The sequence below is a fragment of the Oryx dammah genome, unplaced genomic scaffold, assembly GCF_014754425.2.
Source record: "Oryx dammah isolate SB20612 unplaced genomic scaffold, SCBI_Odam_1.1 HiC_scaffold_28, whole genome shotgun sequence".
Classification (NCBI taxonomy): Eukaryota; Metazoa; Chordata; class Mammalia; order Artiodactyla; family Bovidae; genus Oryx; species Oryx dammah.
The window spans coordinates 53228900-53252867 of record NW_024070212.1 but is presented as its reverse complement, the minus strand read 5'-3'; the positions used below and the strand labels follow the sequence as shown (position 1 = coordinate 53252867).

General features: G+C 36.0%; 1 protein-coding gene and 1 long non-coding RNA gene across 2 annotated transcripts in view; both read left to right on the top strand.

Moving 5' to 3' along the window:
* Window positions 1-23968, top strand: part of PKN2 (protein kinase N2) — a 161728-nt gene that overhangs the window by 4308 nt on the left and 133452 nt on the right. The window lies entirely within an intron of this gene.
* Window positions 136-18511, top strand: LOC120856899. The gene is made up of 4 exons (XR_005719510.1): window positions 136-147; window positions 7748-7754; window positions 12802-12807; window positions 18271-18511. It is a non-coding gene; the product is annotated as an uncharacterized LOC120856899 (long non-coding RNA).

Below are 23968 nucleotides of genomic sequence, written 5' to 3'. Positions count from 1 at the left end.
GGCACTAAGTACTCAGAACATTGATACTAAGGCTCAGTTTGTCACCTAGGATGAGAAATGTCTTGACTGTTAGAAGTTGCTTATGATTACTTAGTTTTCTTTAATTTACATAGCTAATCCCTTGTCCCCAGAATATTCCCTTAAAAAGTTCAAAAGGATTTCTGCACTAGTTATGTTAAATCTACATAAAGCACCCTCTTATTTTACTCATTTGATGGGAAATTACGAGGTGACATCTATTTTGCAGTGATACTGAAAAGTAGACAGTGTCTGTGTTGTGAGGATTAAGACTTTAGTGTGAGTTGGAGGAATGTAGTATGAGAATGTAGGCACATGGGTAAGACAAGTTTCACAGCTTTTTCCAAGTTATCAATGTAATACAGGTTTATTCTAGAAAATCAGGAAAATGCAGAAAAGCACAAAGAAAATAAAATGTACTCATAGTCTCATAGATCTATCAAGTCAGTTAACTGACAAACTTTTCCAACGTATGAGTCCCAGGGCATTTTGAGTTCATTTCCTCTTTTTCCTCCCTTTTATTAAAAAAAGAGAGGGAGAGATATTTGACACACAATGTGTAATTTTAAGGTATACAACATACTGATTTGTTATTTTTTCTTCCTTCTATATCCTATATTACTTACTAAGAAATTTACAGAGAAATGAGGTTCACAGAGTTTTAAGACAGAAATAACTAAGTTAAAAATTGCCACTATTTCTCGATAAATGGATCTAATTAGTTTTATTAACTGTTTTTGTCTCAAAATGTTTTGATTTTGAGTCTTTGTGCTGAAACTAGTATTATAAAATGATAGCTCTAAAATGGTCATGTTTTCTTATTGTTTCTAATTAGTACAATAGAGATTAGTTCTAGTCTCCTTACAGCTCCTGCTATTCACAAATGATCAATGTATTTTTAGAATTGTTTTAAGGTTTTATGTGTTTATTTTTGGCTGCGCTGGGTCTTCATTGCTCTGCAAGAGCGTTCTCCGGTTGCTGTGAGTGGAGGCGTGGTGGTGTGTGGAGCACAGACTCTGGTGCACGGACTACAGTAGTTGTAGCACGTGGGCTCAGTGGTTATGGTGCATGGGCTTAGTCGCTCCACACCATGTGGGATCCTCACAGACTAGGGATCCAACCCATATCCCCTTCATTGACAGACGGATTCTTATCCACAGAGTCACCAGGGAAGTCCTGTTATCAGTGTTGAGGAGGGGAATGTCTGGACAGGGAGGCCTGGCATGCTGCAATTCATGGGGTCGCAAAGAGTCGGACACGACTGACCGACTGAACTGAACTGAACTGAAGGGCACTTTCCAGGTGTTTTCTGTTGGCCCCAGGGCTTTGCATCTGATTCCTTGGGCTCTACTCTCTGCTTTTTAAATTTGGCAACAGTAAATTTTCATGCCTTTTATCAGGTCGTTCCTCTCTGTCTACTTTTAAACAAATGGAAAGAGTGGAGTGATAGTTTGTAGAGATGAATATCACTTAAAATAATGTTACTTCCAGACGCGTATATGATATGTGAATAGAGTAGTTAATTTTGCATCATTTTCTAGTATTGTGTTCTGTGTTAAACAATTGTCAAGTGTCTACTGTTTTTCAGAAACCCATTTTACTCTAGAGTATGACAAAATCGTGTGACATTTAATACAGCAGAGTTCAAACTTGGCAACAAAGAAAGTTAAAACTAGTTAAAAGCTTTAAAAAGATAGGTAAAATCTTGACTGGAAAAAAAATATACTAATGGAAAAGTAAGCTTCTAATGTCTTAGAAAAGCGGAAATAGGGAACATTTATTTTGATACATGTCTAGATTCCCTTAATTTTATCTAGTGAAATCTTATTTGAAGCTATCTCTCTTGTCACATTTAGTTTTTCACAATCTCAGAAACATTAATTTTTTCTAACAGTATATACATAACTATTATCTGTTAAAAATGAAGAACAGGAAAGCCTGAGGAGTGTATTTGGTGATGATGATAAATACCTTAGATCTGAAGGTAATATCTGAAGGTAACATCATTTAGACATCAACATCTAAATGTTGATGTCATGTTATAGAGATGAACTGATAGATAAGAATTATATAATATATACCATTATTATAAGAATTTGTCTATTTTAGGAACTTGGCAATGTTTAGTTTTTATAATTGGTTGAAGCTTTATTGCTCTGGCTTACAAACATCTTAATTTATTGGAATGTTGTGATTATAGAATTGAGAATTTATTTTAGATTACAGAAAATATACTTATAACCCAATATGTATGCTGAAATTATGTATTTTACAATTAATCATATTGTTTTCCCTTTGCTATAGTTGTTTGTGTAGTAATTCTCTAAAGGGGTGCTTCTTTTGTCTGTTTCAGAATTTTCATTGAACAAATTTCATTAAATTTTCAGATTTTATTTTTCTTTTTATTAAACCTTAGGTACACTGGGTTCGATTAATCATCCATCTATATATATTGTAATAAACACCCAGGAATCACTACACACTCCCTAACTCCCCCACAAAGCTAGGATCTTAACCCACACATGGTTTTTCTTTATTCCATTCCCCTACCTCCACTTTCTTGTCATCCACAGTAACCATCATGTTGAGTTCTGTGTTCATTCTCTTTGAATTCAGTTTTCTTCGATATATAATTCTAAAAGTTGTATCTCTTATTGAGTTGTTTATAGTCTCTCCAAACTTGATTTTTCACTTATATTGCTGATTTAACCATATTGTATTTGCTGTGTAACATTTCAATGAGTAAAATATTCAGCTCTCCCCTTATGGGATATTTGGATATTTATCCACTTATTCTTCCTTATTGGGTGTTTATTTTATGGTTTTTGTAATTGTGAACAATGATGGATGTTCTGTGCATATTTTCTTCTTTCATATATATGAATTTCTATTAATTATACACCAACATTGGCACCCCACTCCAGTACTCTTGCCTGGAAAATCCCATGGATGGAGGAGCCTAGTAGGCTGCAGTCCATGGGGTCGCTAAGAGTCAGACACGACTGAGCGACTTCACTTTCACTTTTCACTTTCATGCATTGGAGAAGGCATTGGCAACCCACTCCAGTGTTCTTGCTTGGAGAATCCCAGGGACTGGGGAGCCTGGTGGGCTGCCGTCTATGGGGTCGCACAGAGTCGGACACGACTGAAGCAACTTAGCAGCAGCAGCAGCAGCAACATGTAGAATTGTTAGTTCACATGGTAATGCCCAACTTCAGTGTGGTTGGGCCAATTTATATTCATGTCAGCATATAATAGATAAAAGATCCTTTGCATATCCACCTTCTCTGACATTTGGTATTGTCTTAATGTTTTGCAGATGAGGAAAGTGAAAAATGTGATCTTATCATGGTCTTGATTTAGGTCTTGATTTACATTTTCCTGAATTGGTTATTCAGTTATATGCATAGCTTGGCAATAAAGTGCTGTAGTTGATCAGATTAATATTGAATATAAATAGAAAATAGTCTTCTCTTGCAGGATTTATTGGTATTTAGAGATCTAGAATACTAAATACAGTTCTTGTCATTTCTATGGTATCTTTTGATGAAAAAATTAATTTTCATTTTAGTTAAATTTATTGATGGTCTGCCTGAAAAACTTTTTGACAAATTGAGCACTCCTTGAAATTCCACTAAGAAAAATGCATTTGTTGAATATATAAATATATTTATATGATATAATCAAGAAAAATTTATAACTTAAGGTACATTTTTGATAAATAAGTAAATTTACTGATTAATCATGTAGCATTTTGATCCATTGGCAAATTAGCCTGCTTCCTATTTTGCAACTCTTGTAATTGAATATATGTTCCAATATGGCAATTGGATTTGTATCCAATTGTTAAATTATATGTGTATCTCTGTTTCAGGATAAGAATTAAATCTTACTCAATTTTCTGTCCCTAGCACCTGACATATGGCTTATAGTTAATATATGCTTACATAAACAAATGCATGATAAATGATGTCTATGACTAATTCTGTGACCAGTTACTACATCTGATTTCTCTTTATCCCTAAAGGTGATCATTCTTTCCCTGGTTGACCAAACTAAAAAAATCTACTGGTCACTTTTACTTGACTGCTGTCTCAGCCTATTGAGTTGATTCTTCTCCTTACGTAAAGTGAATTCATTCATCACTTTGCCACTATCTAAGTTTGGACTCTCTTTATCGTTTGGATTGGATTACGATGTCTTGGTATTCCACCTCTACCTCTTCAGTCTCATTCTGTTTTTGTTTAGACTGTGTACAACTGCTAGATTGAGAAGTTGTCTGCAGCATTCAGGGACTCCTGACTGCTTGTGAGATGTAGTCCTAATTCCTTAGCTCAGCACTGAAAGCTGTCATTGTTGTGGCCTCAAAATACCTTTTAATTCTTAATGCTTTTCATGCAGACAACCTATTTTTTAGGCATACTGTGATTAGCGATTTTTTTCTCACCTATATTCTCTGTCTGTATTGTTACATTTTATCAACTGGAATGCTTCTTTAGGACCTGGTTTAAATCAGGTTTTTAATTTTTTCCCTTGTATTCCCCTAGTCATGTATAATGTCTCCTCAAAACTTAAGTAGGCTATTTTCTATCTCATGACTTTTACCATACATTGTATTCCACTATAGTTGTTTGTATCCTACCTCATCTTCTCTCCTGTGTTGAATGCTTAAAATCTTTGATGAAAAGAACTATATATCCTGTCTTCATCTTTACCCTTTTGTCTTGAGCAGAGCAGCTTGTACATAGTAGCTATTTATTAAAGTTTGTTGAATAAATATCAGTCTTTTGCCTAAAAGTCCCCAAATTTTAAGTGTATTACTTTAAACTTTTTTTTTCTTCTATTTTTCTGTGGTATTTATGAGGGAATAGAACTGCATTATGTTGTTGTTTTTTTTAGGTGGAGCCACTTGACCAGTATATAATTTTAAGTTCATTACCTTCAGTCGTAGTAATTTGGTCTTCCCAAGTGGCTCAGTAGTAAACAATTCACTTGCCCAAGTAGGAGTCACAGGAGGCACGGGTTCAGTCCCTGGGTCGGGAACATCCTCTGGAGGAGCGAGTGGCTGGAGGGTCGGGAAGATCCTCTGGAGGAGGAAGATCCTCTGGAGGAGGAATACTGGAGAAGTTCTCGTATTCTTGCCTGGGAAATCTCATCGACAGAGGAGGCTGGCAGGCTATAGTCCTTGGGGTCACAAAAGAGTTGGACACGACTGAGCCACTGAGCATGTACACAGTAATTTAGGGACCCTAAATTATTTTGGGATTACATAGTAATCCTAAATTCTTGAGGAATTCAGGATTTCCATAGGACAGAGGAAGCAGGCTCCTCTTTCCGTGGGATTTCCCAGGCAAGAATACTGGAGTGTGTTGCCATGTCCTTCTCTAGGGGATCTTCCCGACCTGGGGATGGAACCCATGTCTCCTGCTTGGCAGACGAATTCTTTACCAGTGAGCCACCTGGGGAACCCATTGTGTAAGTTACAGTGTACAGTATAGTGATTCACAATTTTTAAAGGTTATACTACATTTATCAGTTCAGTTCAGTTGCTCAGTTGTGTCCAACTCTTTGCAACCCCGTGGACTGCAGCACGCCAGGATTCCCTGTCCATCACCAACTCCTGGAGCTTGTTCAAACTCATGTCCATCGAGTCTCGGTGATGCCATCTAACCAGCTCATCCTCTGTCATCCCCTTCTCCTCCTGCCTTCAGTATTTCCCAGCATCAGGATCTTTTTCCAAGGAGTCAGTTCTTCGAATCAGGTGGCCAAAGTATTGGAGTTGCAGCTTCAGCATCAGTCCTTCCAATGAATATTCAGGACTGATCTCCTTTAGAATGGACTGGTTGGATCTCTTTGCAGTCCAAGGGACTCTCAAGAGTCTTCTTCAGCACTACAGTTCAAAAGCATCAATTCTTTGGCACTCAGCTTTCTTTATAGTCCAACTCTCACATCCATACATGACTACTGGAAAAACCATAGCTTTTTATTATAAAATATTGACTGTATTCCCTGCGTTGTACACTATATCCTTTTTTGTACCTCTTAATCCCCTACTTCTGTATTGCCCCTACCTCCACCCCTCTCCCTACTGGTAAGCACTAGTTCTATCAGTGAGTCTGCTTCTTTTTTGTTATATTCACTAGTTTGTTATATTTTTTAGATTCTACACATAAATGACACCATACAGTGTCTGGCTTATTTCACGTAGCATAACACCCTTCAAGTCCATCCATGTTGCTGCAGATGGTAAAATTTCATTCTTTTTTATGGCTGAGTGGTATTCCTCTGTGTGTGTGTGTGTTCTTTATCCATTCATCTGTGGGTGGACACTTAGACACTTAGATAGCTTCCATAAACCCCACTCCAGTACTCTTGCCTGGAAAATCCCATAGACGGAGGAGCCTGGTAGGCTGCAGTCCATGGGATCGCTAAGAGTCGGACATGACTGAGTGACTTCACTTTCACTTTTCACTTTCATGCATTGGAGAAGGAAAGGGCAACCCACTCCAGTTTTCTTGCTTGGAGAATCCCAGGGATGGCGGAGCCTGGTGGGCTGCCGTCTATGGGGTCGCACAGAGTTGGACACGACTAAAGCGACTTAGCAGCAGCAGCAGCAGCTTCCATAACCTGGCAACTATAAATAATGCTGCTATGAACATTGGGATTCATGCATCTTTTTGAATCTTTTGCGGTTTTTTTTGATATATACCCAGGAGTAGAATTACTGGGTCCTGTGTAGTTCTATTTTTAGTTTTTTTGAGAAAACTGTTTTCTGCAGTGGCTGCGCCAATTTACACTCTTAGCAACAGTTTAAGAACATCCTCTTTTCTCCGTATCCTCACCAACGTTTGTTTATTTTAACTTTTTATTTCATGTGGAAGCATAGTCGATTAACAATGTTGTGTTAGTTTCAGGTGTACAGCAAAGTGAGTCAGTTATATAATACATGTATTTATTCTTTTCACATTGTTTTCCCAGTTAGGTTGTTACATAATACTGAGGGGAGTTCCTGTACTATACAGCAGGTCCTTGATGGTTATCCATTTTAAATACAGCAGTGTATATACATGTCAATCGGAAACTCCCAAATTATGCTTCACCTACCCCCACCCTTCACCTCTGGTAACTATAATTTCCTCCTCTAAGTCTGTGAGTCTGCTTCCGTTTTATAAATAAGTTCATTTGTATCTTTTTTCTTTTTTTTTTAGATTCTGCAGTAGGGGATATTATACAGTATTTTTCTTTTTGTTATTTGTGTTGTTTTTGTTGCTAGCCATTCTGACAGATGTTAAGTAATATCTCATTGTGGTTTTGATGTGCATTTCCCTGATGTGTTTTTTTTGAATGATTTACATAAAGTTCCTGGTATATAGTAATCTTTCCCTTGGAAGTTTATATTTTAGGATTACTTCATTTTTCTTTAAATATTTAAGTTTCGTGGTTGACAGGCTGACTGAAGTTGGGCCTAAGAGCTCTAGAGAACTGATCATACTTCATAGGTTGTTTTCCCTTTTCTTCCCTCTTTTGCTTCATGTAGAATATAATGTGGATAGCTGTCTAAAAGGTGTATGTGTTTCCATGATTGTCTTAAAGTATCAGTATGCTGAAGTATGGTGTGTAAGGATAATAAAAGAAATCATAGATAAATGATGAACTTCCAGGATTAAGCTTTCATTTGAGAATCTATTTCCTTGTCATGCAAAGAATCCGCATTGTAAATATTGAGCAGTAAAACAGTTCAGAGATTTCAGATTCTTACCTTCAGAGAGTTCAGATTCTTATCTTGTCCTTTTCCAGAAGACTTTTTGTAAATTTGAACTAAGATTATATAGTTCAAATTCCAAAATGGTCTTGTACATTTCAGCATTGAAAAACCAGACTTGTGGTAATAGACTTCTGATTTTTAATAAGTAATGCCAACTCTAATTGAATATACTTGAGCTTTGATGTGTAAGTTATAGTAAATGTCCAATTGTCTGTTGCTTATTTGTCAGCATAATTGACTTTTCATTTTACTGCTTTGGAGACCTTGTCTTTGCACTCACTCCAGCATCAAGAAAGTTCTTTTTACTATAATTTTTTTTCTGGCGTGTGTTTTCATTGTGTTAAAACCTCATAAAACTCTGTACAAAATTCTACAGTTAGTTTTGGCTTGTCCTTTTAAGGACTAGAAATATTAAGTATCAGATCTAAGGTAAAATTATTACTTACCAAATCCCTAAAAGAAAAGCCGGGAGAAATATCAGTAACCTCACATATGCAGATGACACCACCCTTATGGTAGAAAGTGAAGAGGAACTAAAGAGCCTCTTGATGAAAGGAAAGAGGAGAGTGAAAAAGTTGGCTTAAAGCTCAACATTCAGAAAACGAAGATCATGACATCTGGTCCCAACACTTCATGGGAAATAGATGGGGAAACAGTGGAAACGGTGTCAGATTTTATTTTTGGGGGCTCCAAAATCACTGCAGATGGTGACTGCAGCCATGAAATTAAAAGACGCTTACTCCTTGGAAGAAAAGTTATAACCAAACTAGATAGTATATTCAAAAGCAGAGACATTACTTTGCCGACTAAAGTCCGTCTAGTCAAGGCTATGGTTTTCCCTATGGTCATGTATGGATGTGAGAGTTGGACTGTGAAGAAGGCTGAGTGCCGAAGAATTGATGCTTTTGAACTGTGGTGTTGGAGAAGACTCTTGAGAGTCACTTGGACTGCAGGGAGATCCAACCAGTCCATTCTGAAGGAGATCAACCCTGGGATTTCTTTGGAAGGAATGATGCTAAAGCTGAAGCTCCAGTACTGTGGCCTCCTCATGCGAAGAGTTGACTCATTGGAAAAGACTCTGATGCTGGGAGGGATTGGGGGCAGGAGGAGAAGGGGACAACAGAGGATGAGATGGCTGGATGGCATCACTGACTCGATGGATGTGAGTCTGAGTGAACTCTGGGAGATGGTGATGGACAGGGAGGCCTGGCATGCTGCGATTCATGGGGTCGCAAAGAGTTGGACACGACTGAGCGACTGAACTGAACTGAACTGAAAAGAAAAGCACTTAACTAAATTTTTTAAAAGTGGACCTTTCCTTTCCTTTTCTTTGAAGTTGGCCAGATGCTGAATAGCCTATATTTGACTATACTGTAATGTAATTATAGAAATGGAGCTAGTATTAGTTATAATGTTATCTCATATAAAATAAAGGGGAAAACATTGAAAAAATATGAGTAATATTACAATAGCAATACCACTCTATGTTTGTAAAGCATTTTTATGTTATAAAGCACTTTTATATGTATTATTTCAGTTGATTCTTAAAATAATCCTTTTAGTTAGGCATGGGAAGGGATTATTATACCCAGTTTACAGGTGTTCACGTTTACTCAGCCAGTGCCTACTTTAACATGAACTGTTGTCTTCTGATTCCTACCCTTCATTTTAGTCCTGTACACAATTCTAGTTTATTAACTTTTAAAGTTGTAATTTTTTTCTTTAGTATACCTAAAAGTAGTTAACATTATTAGAGCTATTTTAAAAATGCTTGTCATTTTTTTTTCAAGAGAACAGAACTATAAAGGTAGTATTTAGTTTCCAACTAGCTAACAGTATTCATGGTAGTATCAAAGTCCTCTGTAGAATTTTTGTAACATAAAAATACTGTAGAGGTTTAGTGATGCCAGCAGCAGTAGTATGTAACTTCTGGAGAGTTTATCATGATTTAAAATTTACACAAAATTTAAAAATAATTTAAAGAAGCTATTACTAATGAAGTTGAATCATATTTTCTATATTTATGTAAATTATGTTAAAATGGGCCAGTCGTGTCAACCTGCAAAGTGTTTCATTGTGCGTGAAATGCATTAGTGCACTGAAAAAAATACTTGTTTGTTTTATATCATTTAAAGGAATAATATATTTATTCCTATAAATTATGTTAAAGTTTAGTCTGCACTTATTTCTAGTTTATGACTGTGGGGTCAAATATAGTAACAAACTGTTTTAAATATACAAATTTTTAAAATTTTTATACACCCTTCATTTTATACACCCTTTTCCACTTGAGCATCTAATAACTTTCCTAAAATATTTTGTTGTGATGTGTTAATATTTCTAGTGATTGGAGCATTTGGGCCTAAATACATTCAGATAGATCTGTGAGAAAAAGGATGATCTGTTTGTTTTTGTTACCTACATTAATTTTATCCTCCTATCTTGCGCCTAAGTAATTTCTCATTAGTGGTAGCATTGTCATCCCTACGCTAGTTTTTCCCTGCTAGGCTCTTTACAACCTGAGAGCTGTACTTTTATTATGCCCTTTCACTAAAATAGAATTCATGTTATCTTCTAAGAAAGTTAAAAATAACTGTACAGTTAACTGAATGTATTTCTGTTTTGTTTTTCTTGCTCATTATGAGCCTCGCCCAAGGCCAGCTCTATTGCCAGTACGTAAAACCAAATTAAACCAAACAGCAAAACAGACAGTACTTTACCACTCAGCTTTGACTTGACTTTGTCTAGTTTTGTGCCTTCTTAAAAGAGACAATATTCTCCGTCCAGCTAGATCCTGAAGAAGCAGAATGCTCAGCTCTTGGCTCTAGTGGGTTAATGAAATACACCTTTATTCCTTATGGGCTTCCTATAGCTTTTTCTCAGCAGATCTGATGTTTTCATGTGTAGGAAGCACGGTATCCTCTATAGATTTCCAGTTAGCTATTTTATCAGAAGTACTTATTTGGTTAGATTATGATGTTTTTAAAAAGTGTTTTGATTGTGGTAAAATGTACATGACATTTGCCACCTTAATAATTCTTAAGTTTGCCTTAGGTTCAGTGGCATTAAGTATATCCACTGTGTTGGGCAGCTGTCACCACCATCCATCTGTGGAGCTCTTCTCACCTTAGAAAGCTGACATTGTACATCCATTCAGCACTGACTTCTCATTACCATCTTTCTTCAAGTCTTGGCAAAAACAATTCTACTTTCTGTCTTTCTGAATTTGACGTATCAATGGAAGTATGCAGTGTATATCTTTCTGTGCTTGGCTTATTTCACTTCACACAATGTCCTCAAGGTTCATCTTTGTTGTAGTGTGAATTTCTTTCCTTTTTAAGTGTGAATAGTATTCTCTTGTTGCATGTATATACCATATTTTGTTTATTCATCCATTAATGGACACTTAGGTTGCTTACTTTAATGCTTTTTTTAAATATGTATTACACTGAGGTATTATACCTAGTTGTGATCATTTGATAGACTGTAACTGTTGTTCAGTACAGTAGCCACTAGTCATATATGTAGCTATTAAAACTTAGATTAATTAAAATTAAAATTTAATTCTTCAATTGCATTAGCTACATTTTAAGTACTCAGTAGCCATATGTGGCTAGTGACTGCCACAGGGTCAGCATTGGTATAAAGAACATTTTGATCATCACAGAAAATTCTGTGGAATAGTACTATATAATGAATGCACAGGCCTATTTTAATATTTTTAATTTTTTTTTTTTTTTTTTTTTATTTTTAATTTAAGGAAAACAGAAAAGTCTCTTGTAGATTATGGAAACATTTTTATTTGTATTTGAATAAAGAAATGTTTTAGTTTTGCTTAGAAAATAATTACGTCTGTTTAAAGATAATATTCTTTTGTGTTTTTTTTTTTTTTTTTTACAGTGAGTCGAGGTTTTGGTTCACACTGACGGGACAGTGTTAAAGTACTTTGTACTGAATGAATGTTAAGTAAATTGGTTTTCAAGGGAAGTAAATAATTAATGTCTTAGAAGTTTAATACATTAAAAATGTATAAAGTGTATTTATATATATCAGAGATTTTCAGAAAAATAGATTGCGTTTGAAATGCTGTTTTGTGTCCATCATTCTCTTAGGACAGTATGTGTTGTGTTCTCTTTTAAGTGTTGGAGTTTAGTTGATCTCAGGTGCAGAAGACAGCATATGATGATTAGTAGTAATTTTTCCAGTTTTTCTTCATGTTGAAATCTTAAAACAGCTTTATCCTAGAAATTTTATGTTTAAAAATTTTAATTGTGTTTTTTATCAAGATATAATTGCTGTATAACGGTGTAATAGTTTTAGGTATACAGCATTAATGATTTGATACAGTATATGTTGCTAAATGATTATCATAATAAATTAGTTAACATCACTATCACACAGTTACTCGTTTTTCATATAAGAACTTTCATTAGATCTGCTCTTAACTACTTTCTAATATGCTGTACAATATTGTTAACTAGAAATTCTGTACTGTATTCTAAGCATTTTTAGTGTCATTGAAATTAGATGAAGCTGTTCTCTTTTTTCGCTGACAATCTCAAATGCCATCTTTAGAAAACTAGAGGGGCAAGTGGGATGTGTGTGTGTGTTTAGCATTCCTTCTATTATTCTGTGTTGTGTGTGTTTGTTAATACCAGTTTGCTGACCTGTCTTTTTAGATTACTTTTTAAAAATATATCAGAGGATATTTTAAAATGCATGAAATAGTTTTTTAACCTACTGGTTATGTTTAGACATTATTTTGATTGCTGAATAATTACTTGAACTTGAGAACTTATTTAAATCTAGCATTTTTATAGTAATTTAAAAAATTTTATTAATTCTGAGTGTATTATTTGAAAGACTGTAAGTCAAAATAAAATTCCTCATTTCTTATGAATAATGGTTCATATATTTCTTTTCAGAAGTAAATGGGAAATTGATCTAATTTCATTTTTAAAAGTCTATCAAATGACTTTTTTTGTGTCAAAACTTTTAACTATTATTGCACTAATTAGAAAACAGTTTTTAGTTTGAACTAATATTAAGGAGCAAAAATTAGGCAGTTGTTTGTTCTATCTTGTGGAAAGAGAATGGAGTGATATTGACAATAAGCAACTTTGGAATAGGTATCTTTTTAGGCTTAATTATTGAAGTTGGACTAGGAAAGGATACTATTTCACATTCCAGCTCTTTGTAAACAGAAACTTTTTGTTTTTCTGTTAATAACTTGGCTTCCTATAGTTACAGTTAATGAGCTGGTACGATAATGAGAAGTGGCTGAAGCTGAGGAGAGTAGATAATTGTTTAAATCTTGTGTATGTAGATACCATAAAACACCTACAAATAATATACATTGAATTCAGGAGTTATAAAACCAGAATTGCACAATTCACTATTTGAACATTAACATTTTATTTTTATCTGATGATGCTTAAAGCAATTTTTTTTTTCATATCTAGACAATGATAGAATTCATTAATTCAGTCATTGCTGCTGCTGCTAAGTCGCTTCAGTCGTGTCCGACTCTGTGCGACCCCATAGACGGCAGCCCACCAGGCTCCCCCATCCCTGGGATTCTCCAGGCAATAGGAACACCTATTGTGTGTCTGCTATTGTTATCAGTATAAGCAAATGAATTTTGGTATTATCGTGAAGTTAAAATAAGCACCTCTTAGTTTCAGTAGTCCTCAAAGGAAACTTTAAAAAAAATTAGTTTCAAAAGTTGCATTATTAAGATGTGTATTTGAGAGACTCTCCTTGAAAGGCAGTCATTAGGCATTGCCAACTAGACAGCATACGAAAATTTTTTATTCAGAACTTTTCATTTGTATAAAAAAGAACAGTTTATTTTAAGGACTTGTAATGTTGAAAGGATTATGTGTCAAACTGGCCATGCAATTGTAAGTATGCTGTAACTTTAGAAAACTGATCAAAATTATTTCTTATATTACTCAATAAAAAATAATTTTTAAATGTCCGTAGAGTTTAGAGCAGAGGTCGCAAGTAATATGCCTTCACTGTCTAGGCAAGTAACAAGATAGTGAAACAGGTGAGTGTAAGAAACATACACACAACGTGGAATTAACAAGTATAAAAGCAACTGGCAGCAATCATTTCTTGACTGTGGTCGTTTGTTTCCATGCTTTTTTTTTTTTTTTTCATTCTCTCATTGCTTTTTTGGGAGGAGAGATGCTCTAAATTTTAAAATATTTGTTTAAATTTTTAAAAGACTTCAACAAGACATTTGTAGGACCCTCTCTTCCAGTACAGTAATTTGTCTTTATTAAATATTGAAGTGCCTACTATATTCAGGTACTATGTTAAGAACTATAGGGTATACAAGTAAACATTGGACCTGGCTACTACCCTTTAGAACAGCATTATTCAGTAGTACTTCTTGGGATGGTAGAAATGTCATATATCCTTATGGTAATTGTTCCATATGGTAGCCACTAGCCACATGTAAATAATGACTAGTACAACTGATAAACTTGCTTTTCGGTTTAATTTAAATTTAAATATACACAGCTGCATGTGGTTAGGGTCTTCTCACTGACAGTGGTCTCTCAAAACTAAATTCAGTTGCTAAGAGCATCATGAATAGTTACCAGTCCAAGATTTAAATTCTATTTCAGAACAGCAGTGGAAGAGATGGCTGGAGGTCACACAATTTCTAAGGGTGTTGTCCAGGCAGTTGCTATAGGACTTCAGAGAGGGGAGTGGTCACTTAAAGATAAACTTTAGAGAGGAGGTGAAATCTAAACTGGCTCCAGGGATAGGTGGAATTTTATTAAGAGGAAAAGATGTTCTTGGAGAGTGGGATAATGGGAACCAAATGCATGCAAGCAGGGAAAGTTAAAGAAAACTTTTCATTCAGAAGGCTGCCTCAAATTATGTTTCTTGTTTTTTTCCTATTTTGACAGGCAGATACTTTAATAGTTGAAGTTGGCCTTAATATATTTGCTGGTTCTAAACTTTGGTCAGTAGCTCAAGAAATAAGGCATTGTACTGTTTTCATTCTTTGAGGGGAACAGCCAAAAAGATGTAAAGAATGTAAATTTCTAAAAAATAGCTTTAGTAACTTTCACTCAGTTTCACTGTGAATCTAACACTACTGTAAGAAATAAAGCCTTCTACTTTATATCATGTTTACTCCTTTTCCTTGAAGTATGCAGATTTCACCACTTTTAAAGTTTTTTCATCAGTTAGGCGTTTTCTTTCTCTGATGATGAAAGATATTTTAACTCAGAGAGCTAAGGGGAAAGCAAATGAAAGCTCTCAAATGCTTAGTTTTCAAGAGATATCCTAGTTTCAGTTGAAATTTTTTTCTGTTTAATAGTTGCTGAATTTTTTTGGGGGGAATTTAACTTGCAGCATAGTGTTTGAAGTGTTGTGTGTCTGTTCATTCATATATCACTTTAAAGGGACTTATTAAGTAGTTTAGCCAGGGAAATCTTTGGCTAATGCACTGATATTTTGTGTAGAAAAATGTTTTGAGAATTAAAATACTCTAAAACCCTCTGAAATAATACCTTATGAGAGAGCATTTCCTTTTTAGCAGTACTTTCCACTCTACCTTCCAGCACTCCTTTCCGCCTTCTGCTTCTGTGGTTTATTTATGTAGATTACATGAAATAGAGCATGTATTCCTCCTTTATGTGCCCCATACGTAGATGGGCATTCAGTAAGTAGTCTTCTCTAACCTTCCTCATTCATGTTGATGAAGCAAACTCTTGCCTTTTAAAATTTATAGTGAGAGATACTTTTTAAAGTGGTAATTAATAGTTATTTTAATTTATGCTAATAAATGGTAATTGTTTTCATGTAATAAAATAAAACCTAAAGCATGCAAATAGTTTTATAACTTAAAGCACTGTTTTATCATTGTTATTACCATTTATTAAATACTTGTTATGTGACAGTCATCTGCCGGACATCTTACCCTTTTTATTTCACTGATCCTCACAATAACTCTATGAAGTTTTAATTTATTTTCTTTATTTACATATGACAAATTGAGGCATAGGGAAATAAAATTACTTGCTGATATTACACAGCAAGGTAGCTCAACAGGCATATGAAACTAGGTCTGTCTAAGCCAGTGCTTTTTTTCTGTATATTTTATATTTTAGTTTTTTCTTCCAGTTTTATTGAGCTATAGTTGATATATCATACTATATAACTTAAAAGGTGTATAGCATAATTATTTGACTTAACATACACCATGAAATGATTATCACAGTAAATTTGGTGAATATATCTCATCTCATATAAAGAAACAGGAAAAACATTTTTTTTCCTTTTGGTGAGAACGCTTAGGAATTTACTTTAATACCAGTATATGTATATATAACACAGAGCAGTGTTAATCATATTTATCATGTTGTTTATTATATTCTTGTCCTCATTTATGTTATAATCCATTTCCTTCTACCTCCATCCCTTACCTGTGGTAACCACAAATCTGATCTCTTTTTTTATGTTTGTTTGTTGGCTTGTTTTTGAAGTATAATTGACCTACAGCAATATGGTAGTTCTTGTTACACAGCATAGTGATTTGGTGTTTCTGTACATTTCAAATAATCACCACAATAAGTCTAGTTAGAATATATTACCATACAAAGATATTACATAGTTATTGACTTTATTCCCCAAATTGTACATTTTATACCAATTACTCATTTGTTTTGCAGTTGAAGTTTATATTTCTTAATTTCGCTCACCTGTTTTTTTCCTCCTCCACTTCACCCAGGGATCAAACCTCAGTCTATATTCCATGATATATTTATATATACACCAACCTTCTTTATGCATTCATCTATTGATGGATGCTTGAGTGGCTTCCATATCTTGGCTGTTGTATATTGTACAGGCACAGAGAAATAAAATTACTTGTTCATGTTACATAGCAAGTTAGCCCAACTGGAATTTGACAGTAGGTCTATCTAAATTTAAATTTATGCTCTTTTCAGTGTATAGTTCATATTTTAACATTTTAAACAATTATAGAGGTGTACTGTTGAATTTTGTAATAAACATTTTCTCCGTCACAGATGTGATTTGATTTACTATAGAATTTTTAGAACAACATAGTGTGATAAAAAGCTGAGGCATCTTGTCTAGTCTATAGATGTATAAAGTATTAAGTGAGATGGAAGTATATCAATTTAGCCTACAGTATATCAACTTCAGTTCAGTTCAGTTCAGTCGCACAATCGTGTCCGACTCTTTGCGATCTCATGAATCGCAGCATGCCAGGCCTCCCTGTCCATCACCATCTCCTGGAGTTCACTCATTCACGTCCATCGAGTCCATGATGCCATCCAGCCATCTCATCCTCGGCCGTCCCCTTCTCCTCCTGCCCCCAATCCCTCCCAGCATCAGAGTCTTTTCCAATGAGTCAACTCTTCGCGTGAGGTGGCCAAAGTACTGGAGTTCAGCTTTAGCATCATTCCTTCCAAAGAAATCCCAGAATCTCCTTCAGAATGGACTGGTTGGATCTCCTTGCAGTCCAAGGGACTCTCAAGAGTCTTCTCCCACACCACAGTTCAAAAGCATCAATTCTTTGGTGCTCAGCCTTCACAGTCCAACTCTTACATCCATACATGACCAATGGAAAAACCATAGCCTTGACTAGACGGACCTTAGTCTGCAAAGTAATGTCTCTGCTTTTCAATATGCTATCTAGGTTGATTATAACTTTTCTTCCAAGGAGTAAGCGTCTTTTAATTTCATGGCTGCAGTCACCATCTGCAGTGATTTTGGAGCCCCCCAAAATAAAATCTGACACTGTTTCCACTGTTTCCCCATCTGTTTGCCATGAAGTGATGGGACCAGATGCCATGATCTTCATTTTCTGAATATTGAGCTTTAAGCCAACTTTTTCACTCTCCTCTTTAACTTTCATCAAGAGGCTTTTTAGTTCCTCTTCACTTTCTGCCATAAGGGTGGTGTCATCTGCATATCTGAGGTTATTGATATTTCCCCTGGCAATCTTGATTGCAGCTTGTGTTTCTTCCAGTCCAGTGTTTCTCATGGTGTACTCTGCATATAAGTTAAGTAAGCAGGGTGACAATATACAGCCTTGACATACTCCTTTTCCTATTTGGAACCAGTCTGTTGTTCCATGTCCAGTTCTAACTGTTGCTTCCTGACCTGCATACAGATTTTTCAAGAGGCAGGTCAGGTGGTCTGGTATTCCCATCTCTTTCAGAATTTTCCACAGTTTATTGTGATCCACACAGTCAAAGGCTTTGGCATAGTCAATAGCCTAATCTAATTTTACAGATAAGGAAAATGAAACCCAGAGAGATTAAGTGATATGTCTGCCGTCACTAAGTAAGGGAATTGAGACTAGAACTAAGGTATACTAACTCGAGGAGAGTATGGTTTTTAATAAACAACCTTGAATATAATAAAAGGAAAATATAACCATGTCTACGATAAGGCAATAAGATAATTAAAAGGCTTTCGCTTTAACAAAGAAATTTCTTTGTTGAGATTGAATTGACATACAGTAAACTGGAAAATTTGATATAAGTTTTGGCACACCTCTACACTCATGAAACTTACTCAGGGAAGCAATCATCATAATGAAAATATTCCCCCAAATTTCTTTTTGACCCTTTGTGATCTTGCCATTACACACTCTTTCCTCAGTTCCCAGGCCCAGAAAACTGCTCTCTTTCTTTTTTTTTTTTTTAAAGATTTTTTTTTTTTTGTAATGTGGACCACTTTTAAAGCCTCTTTATTGAATTTATTTCAGTAGTGTTTCTCTGTTATGTTTTTTGCTTTTTGGCTGCAAGACAGATGGGATCTTAGCACCCTGACCAGGGATCAAACTCACATACCCTGCACTCGAAGGCAGGGTCTTAACCAATGGACCACTAGGAAAGTCCCTTTCTATACTATAGATTTATTTGCATTTTCTAGAGTTTTACATGAAAGGATCTTACAGTGTGTACTTTTTTTAAAAACACAATTTCTTACACTGTAGTGATTTCTGTGATTTTGCCATGGTATGGTATACAGCCATAGTTTGTTCCTTTTTATTGCTGAGTAATACTCCATTGTGTGGATGTACCACAATTTATTTATCTGCCTGTTCATGGATATTTGGATTGTTGCCAACTTTTGATTACAAATAAAGCTACTTATTAAGTTGGACTTCCCTAGTGGTTCAGTGAGTAGGCCACCATGCCTTTACTTCAGGGGGGCATGGGCTTGATCCCTGGTTAGGGAACTAGGATCTGGCATGATGTGTGGACACACACACACACACAAAACACACAAAAAGCAAAGCTGCTGGGAACATCTGTGTGCAGGTATTTTAGTGTATTTATGCTTTTATTATTCTTGGGTAAATGCTTATGAGATAAATAATTTGTTTGGTTATGAAAAGTATCTCATTATTTTAATGACATCTCCCAACAGAGGTTTGGTGGGTTTTCACTTCCATATTGTTCATTCTGAATTCTCCCTAGTTGTGGTTTTTTTTTTCTGTTTGTTTGTTTGTTTTATTAACCAAAATATTGAAGGAAAGCAACTCTTAACATTTCACATTTGTTCTTCCCAGGGTGCTTTAGATAATGACAAAAGTAATCCACAAATAATTTACATTTGAATTGCTGCAGCACTTGGATCAATAATTGTTTTTACATTTTTCTTTTGAATCATTTTACCTTATTTTGTGTATTTGAAGAAAATCCAGCTTATCAGACAGTATGTGGGAAGAAAATTACTTGCCATTTGGTTACATTCAGTAGCATGACTAGCACTAATGCTGACTGACAACCTGGAGTGGGGAGGGGAATCTCACATTATTATTATTGTTATTGTTTCCTTGATACATAATGCCTTAGTGCCATTCTATAGATTTGCAGTAATAGCCTACCTGTTATCCTCTAACTGCAGTGTTTGTGGTTTAACCTGTCCAACTTGTAGTTCTTGTGTTAATGTGAATAGACATAAGGAAACTAGTGATGGCTGTTGACTGGCTCTCTGGAGGTTTTTGTTATCTAACCCCACCCGTAATGGAGTATGTCATTTTATAAACTGTGTTCTATTTAGGTAATAAAGAATAAGATAGTTCAAAGTCTTATTGTAACTATTTATCTTACTTTGGGGTACTGCTTATATCAGTGGAAAAGTTGGTTTTTCATTTTGGAGAATGTGAAATTGGATGTGTTGTGATATGATAGTCATACTTCAAAATTACCAATTTTAAATTGTGATTAAAATTTAGTTTAAGTATTCAGACATAATTCATCGATGGGAATAAAGTATATATTTTCCAAATAAAGTACTCTAAATCCTTTAAACATACGAAGCATTGATTTTTAACATTGTTTTTAGAAATTACATTTATGCAGTATATGTCACCTTTTGCTGCCTGATTTACATAACATAGAAAATTTGACTCGTTCTTGAATTATGTAGTACTTCTTATTTCTGTACCAGATGACTTCAGTGGTAATTCTTTTTTCTTCTTTTCCACTCAGGTATTATTTCTCACTGAAGTATATCAACTTTTCTCCACTCAAAGCCATTTCTCCATTCAATAAATATTTACTGAGCACATTCAAAGCATTTTGGGGCCTGGTCAAAATATTTAATAATAATCAAATATATTTCCTTCTTTCAGGGAATTTAAATTGTGAAAGGGAAGATAAATGTTAAGAAATTATACAGGGATATTGGGACTTCCTTCTAAACTAAGATAATGAATGAGGGGTTCAGTTCAATTCAGTTGCTCAGTCGTGTCCGACTCTTTGCGACCCCATGAATCACAGCACGCTAGGCCTCCCTGTCCATCACCAGCTCCTGGAGTTTACTCAAACTCATGTCCATCGAGTTGGTGATGCCATCCAGCCATTTCATCTTCTGTCGTCCCCTTCTCCTCCTGCCCCCAATCCCTCCCAGCATCAGTCTTTTCCAATGAATCAACTCTTCGCATGAGGTGGCCAAAATATTGGAGTTTCAGCTTTAGCGTCAGTCCTTCCAGTGAACACCCAGGACTGATCTCCTTTAGAACAAACTGGTTGGATTCCTTGCAGTCCAAGGGACTCTTAAGAGTCTTCTCCAACACCACAAAGGAAGCATATAATACCAAATCATCAGTTCAGTTCAGTTCAGTTCAGTCGCTCAGTCGTGTCCTACTCTTTGGGACCCCATGAATCGCAGCACGCCAGGCCTCCCTGTCCATCACCATCTCCTGGAGTTCACTCAGACTCACGTGCATCAAGTCAGTGATGCCATCCAGCCATCTCATCCTCTGTCGTCCCCTTCTCCTCCTGCCCCCGATCTCTCCCAGCATCAGAGTCTTTTCCAGTGAGTCAACTTTTCGCATGAGGTGGCCACAGTACTGGAGCTTCAGCTTTAGCATCATTCCTTCCAAAGAAATCCCAGGGCTGATCTCCTTCAAATGGACTGGTTGGATCTCCTTGCAGTCCAATGGACTCTCAAGAGTCTTCTCCAACACCACAGTTCAAAAGCATCAATTCTTCAGCGCTCAGCCTTCTTCACAATCCAACTCTCATATCCATACATGACCACAGGAAAAACCATAGCCTTGACTAGACGGACCTTAGTTTGCAAAGTAATGTCTCTGCTTTTGAATATGCTATCTAGGTTGGTCATAACTTTTCTTCCAAGGAGTAAGAGTCTTTTAATTTCATGGCTGCAGTCACCATCTGCAGTGATTTTGGAGCCCCCCAAAATAAAGTCTGACACTGTTTCCACCGTTTCCCCATCTATTTCCCATGAAGTGGTGGGACTGGATGTCATCATCTTTGTTTTCTGAACGTTGAGCTTTAAGCCAACTTTTTCACTCTCCTCTTTCCTTTCATCAAGAGGCTTTTTAGCTCCTCTTCACTTTCTGCCATAAGGATGGTGTCATCTGTATATCTGAGGTTATTGATATTTCTCCTGGCAGTCTTGATTCCAGCTTGTGTTTCTTCCAGTCCATCGTTTCTCATGATGTACTCTGCGTAGAAGTTAAATAAGCAGGGTGACAATATACAGCCTTGACGTACTCCTTTTCCTATTTGGAGCCAGTCTGTTGTTCCATGTCCAGTTCTAACTGTTGCTTCCTGACCTGCATACAGATTTCTCCAGAGGCAGGTTAGGTGGTCTGGTATTCCCATCTCTCTCAGGATTTTCCACAATTTATTGTGATCCGTACAGTCAGAGGCTTTGGCATAGTCAATAAAGCAGAAATAGATGTTTTTCTGGAACTCTCTTGCTTTTTCGATGATCCAGCGGATGTTGGCAATTTAATCATGGCTAAAGCAAAACTTGTTTGTAGGATTCATAATGGATACAGTGTAAAGTTTGAATTAGAATTAGAACTAATGACCAATCTGTTGGTTATAAAAGTTAAAACAATTTAAGAATTTACCATTGGTCTTATAGCAAACCAGTGACAAATCTATGACTAGAATTTCAGAGTTCTTATTCCTAATCTCTCTCTCTGTGTACTGCCTTTAATATCCTACCTTTGCTTTATCATTGTCGATAGTTTTGGTTGTGAAAAGAGTTTCTGTGTTGGAAGCATGTGAGAGCCTGAGATTTGCACATGCTCTCTATTAAAATAGACATGATTTTCAACTACATTTTTTATTGAGATGTCATTTTACCAGTAATAATTTTAGTAATATTGAATAGGAGATATGCAGATGACACCACCCTTATGGCAGAAAGTGAAGAGCTTCTTGATGAAAGTGAAAGAGGACTGTGAAAAAGTTGGCTTAAAATTCAACATTCAGAAAACTAAGATCATGGCATCTGGTCCCATCTCATGGCAAACAGATGGGGAAACAATGGAAACAGTGAGAGACTTTATTTTGGGGGGGCTCTAAAATCACTGTAGATGGTGACCACTGCCATGAAATTAAAAGATGCTTACTTCTTGGAAGAAAAGTTATGACCAACCTAGACAGCATATTAAAAAGCAGAGACATTACTTTCCTGACAAAGGTCCATCTAGTCAAAGCTCTGGTTTTTCCTGTAGGCATGTATGGATGTGCGAGTTGGACTGTAAAGAAACCTAGCACTGAAGAATGGATGCTTTTGAACTGTGGTGTTGGAGAAGACTCTTGAGAGTGCCTTGGACTGCAGGGAGATCAAACCAGTCAATCTTAAAGGAAATCAGTCCTGAATATTCACTGGAAGGACTGATGCTGAAACTGAAACTCCAATACTTTGGCCACCTGATGGGAAGAACTGACTCATTTGAAAAGACCCTGATGCTGGGAAAGATTGAAGGCGAGAGGAGAAGGGGATGACAGAGGATGAGATGGTTGGATGGCATCACTGACAGAATGGTCATGAGTTTGAATAAGCTCCAGGAGTTGGTGATGGACAGGGAAGCCTGGCGTGCTGCAATCCATGGGGTCACAAAGAGTCCGATATGACTGAGCGACTGAACTAATAAGAGATATGACTGAGCTGAAAAAAATGATTTCCATATTAATGAAGTGATTAAATCATAGATATTTAAGTTATTACTTTGGGTATATAAAGCATTTTAATAAAATGAAAATACTTCAGGAAGGTTTACTGTTATTGTTGTTCATCTGCTAAGTCATGCCTGACTATTTACAATCCCTTCGAATGCAGCAGGCCAGGCCCTCTTTCCTCGATTGTCTCTCAGAGTTTGCTCAGATTCATGTCCATTGGGTACTTGATGCATTTTAACCATCTCATCCTCTGCCACCCCCTTCTCCTGTTGCCTTTAACCTTTCCCAGCATCAGGGTCTTTTCCAAAGTGAGTTGACACTTCATGTCATGTGGCCAGAGTATGGGAACTTTCGTTAAGAATTTTTTAAGAATTTTCCTCATTTTGTTGTGATCCACACAGTCAGAGGCTTTAGTGTATTCAGTGAAACAGAAGTAGATGCTTTTCTGGAATTCCCTTGCATTCTCCATGATCCAGTGAATGCTGGCATTTTGATCTCTGATTCCTCTGCCTTTTCTAAGCCCAGCTTGTACATCTGGGAAATTCTTATTTCATGTACTGCTGAAGCTTAGCTTGAAGGATTTTGAGCATAACCTTACTAGAATGTGAAATGAGACTAATTGTATAGTAGTTTGAACATTCTTTGGCATTGCCTTTCTTTGGGATTGGATTGAAAGCTAACCTTTTCCAGTCCTGTGGCCACTGCTGAGTTTTCCAAATTTTCT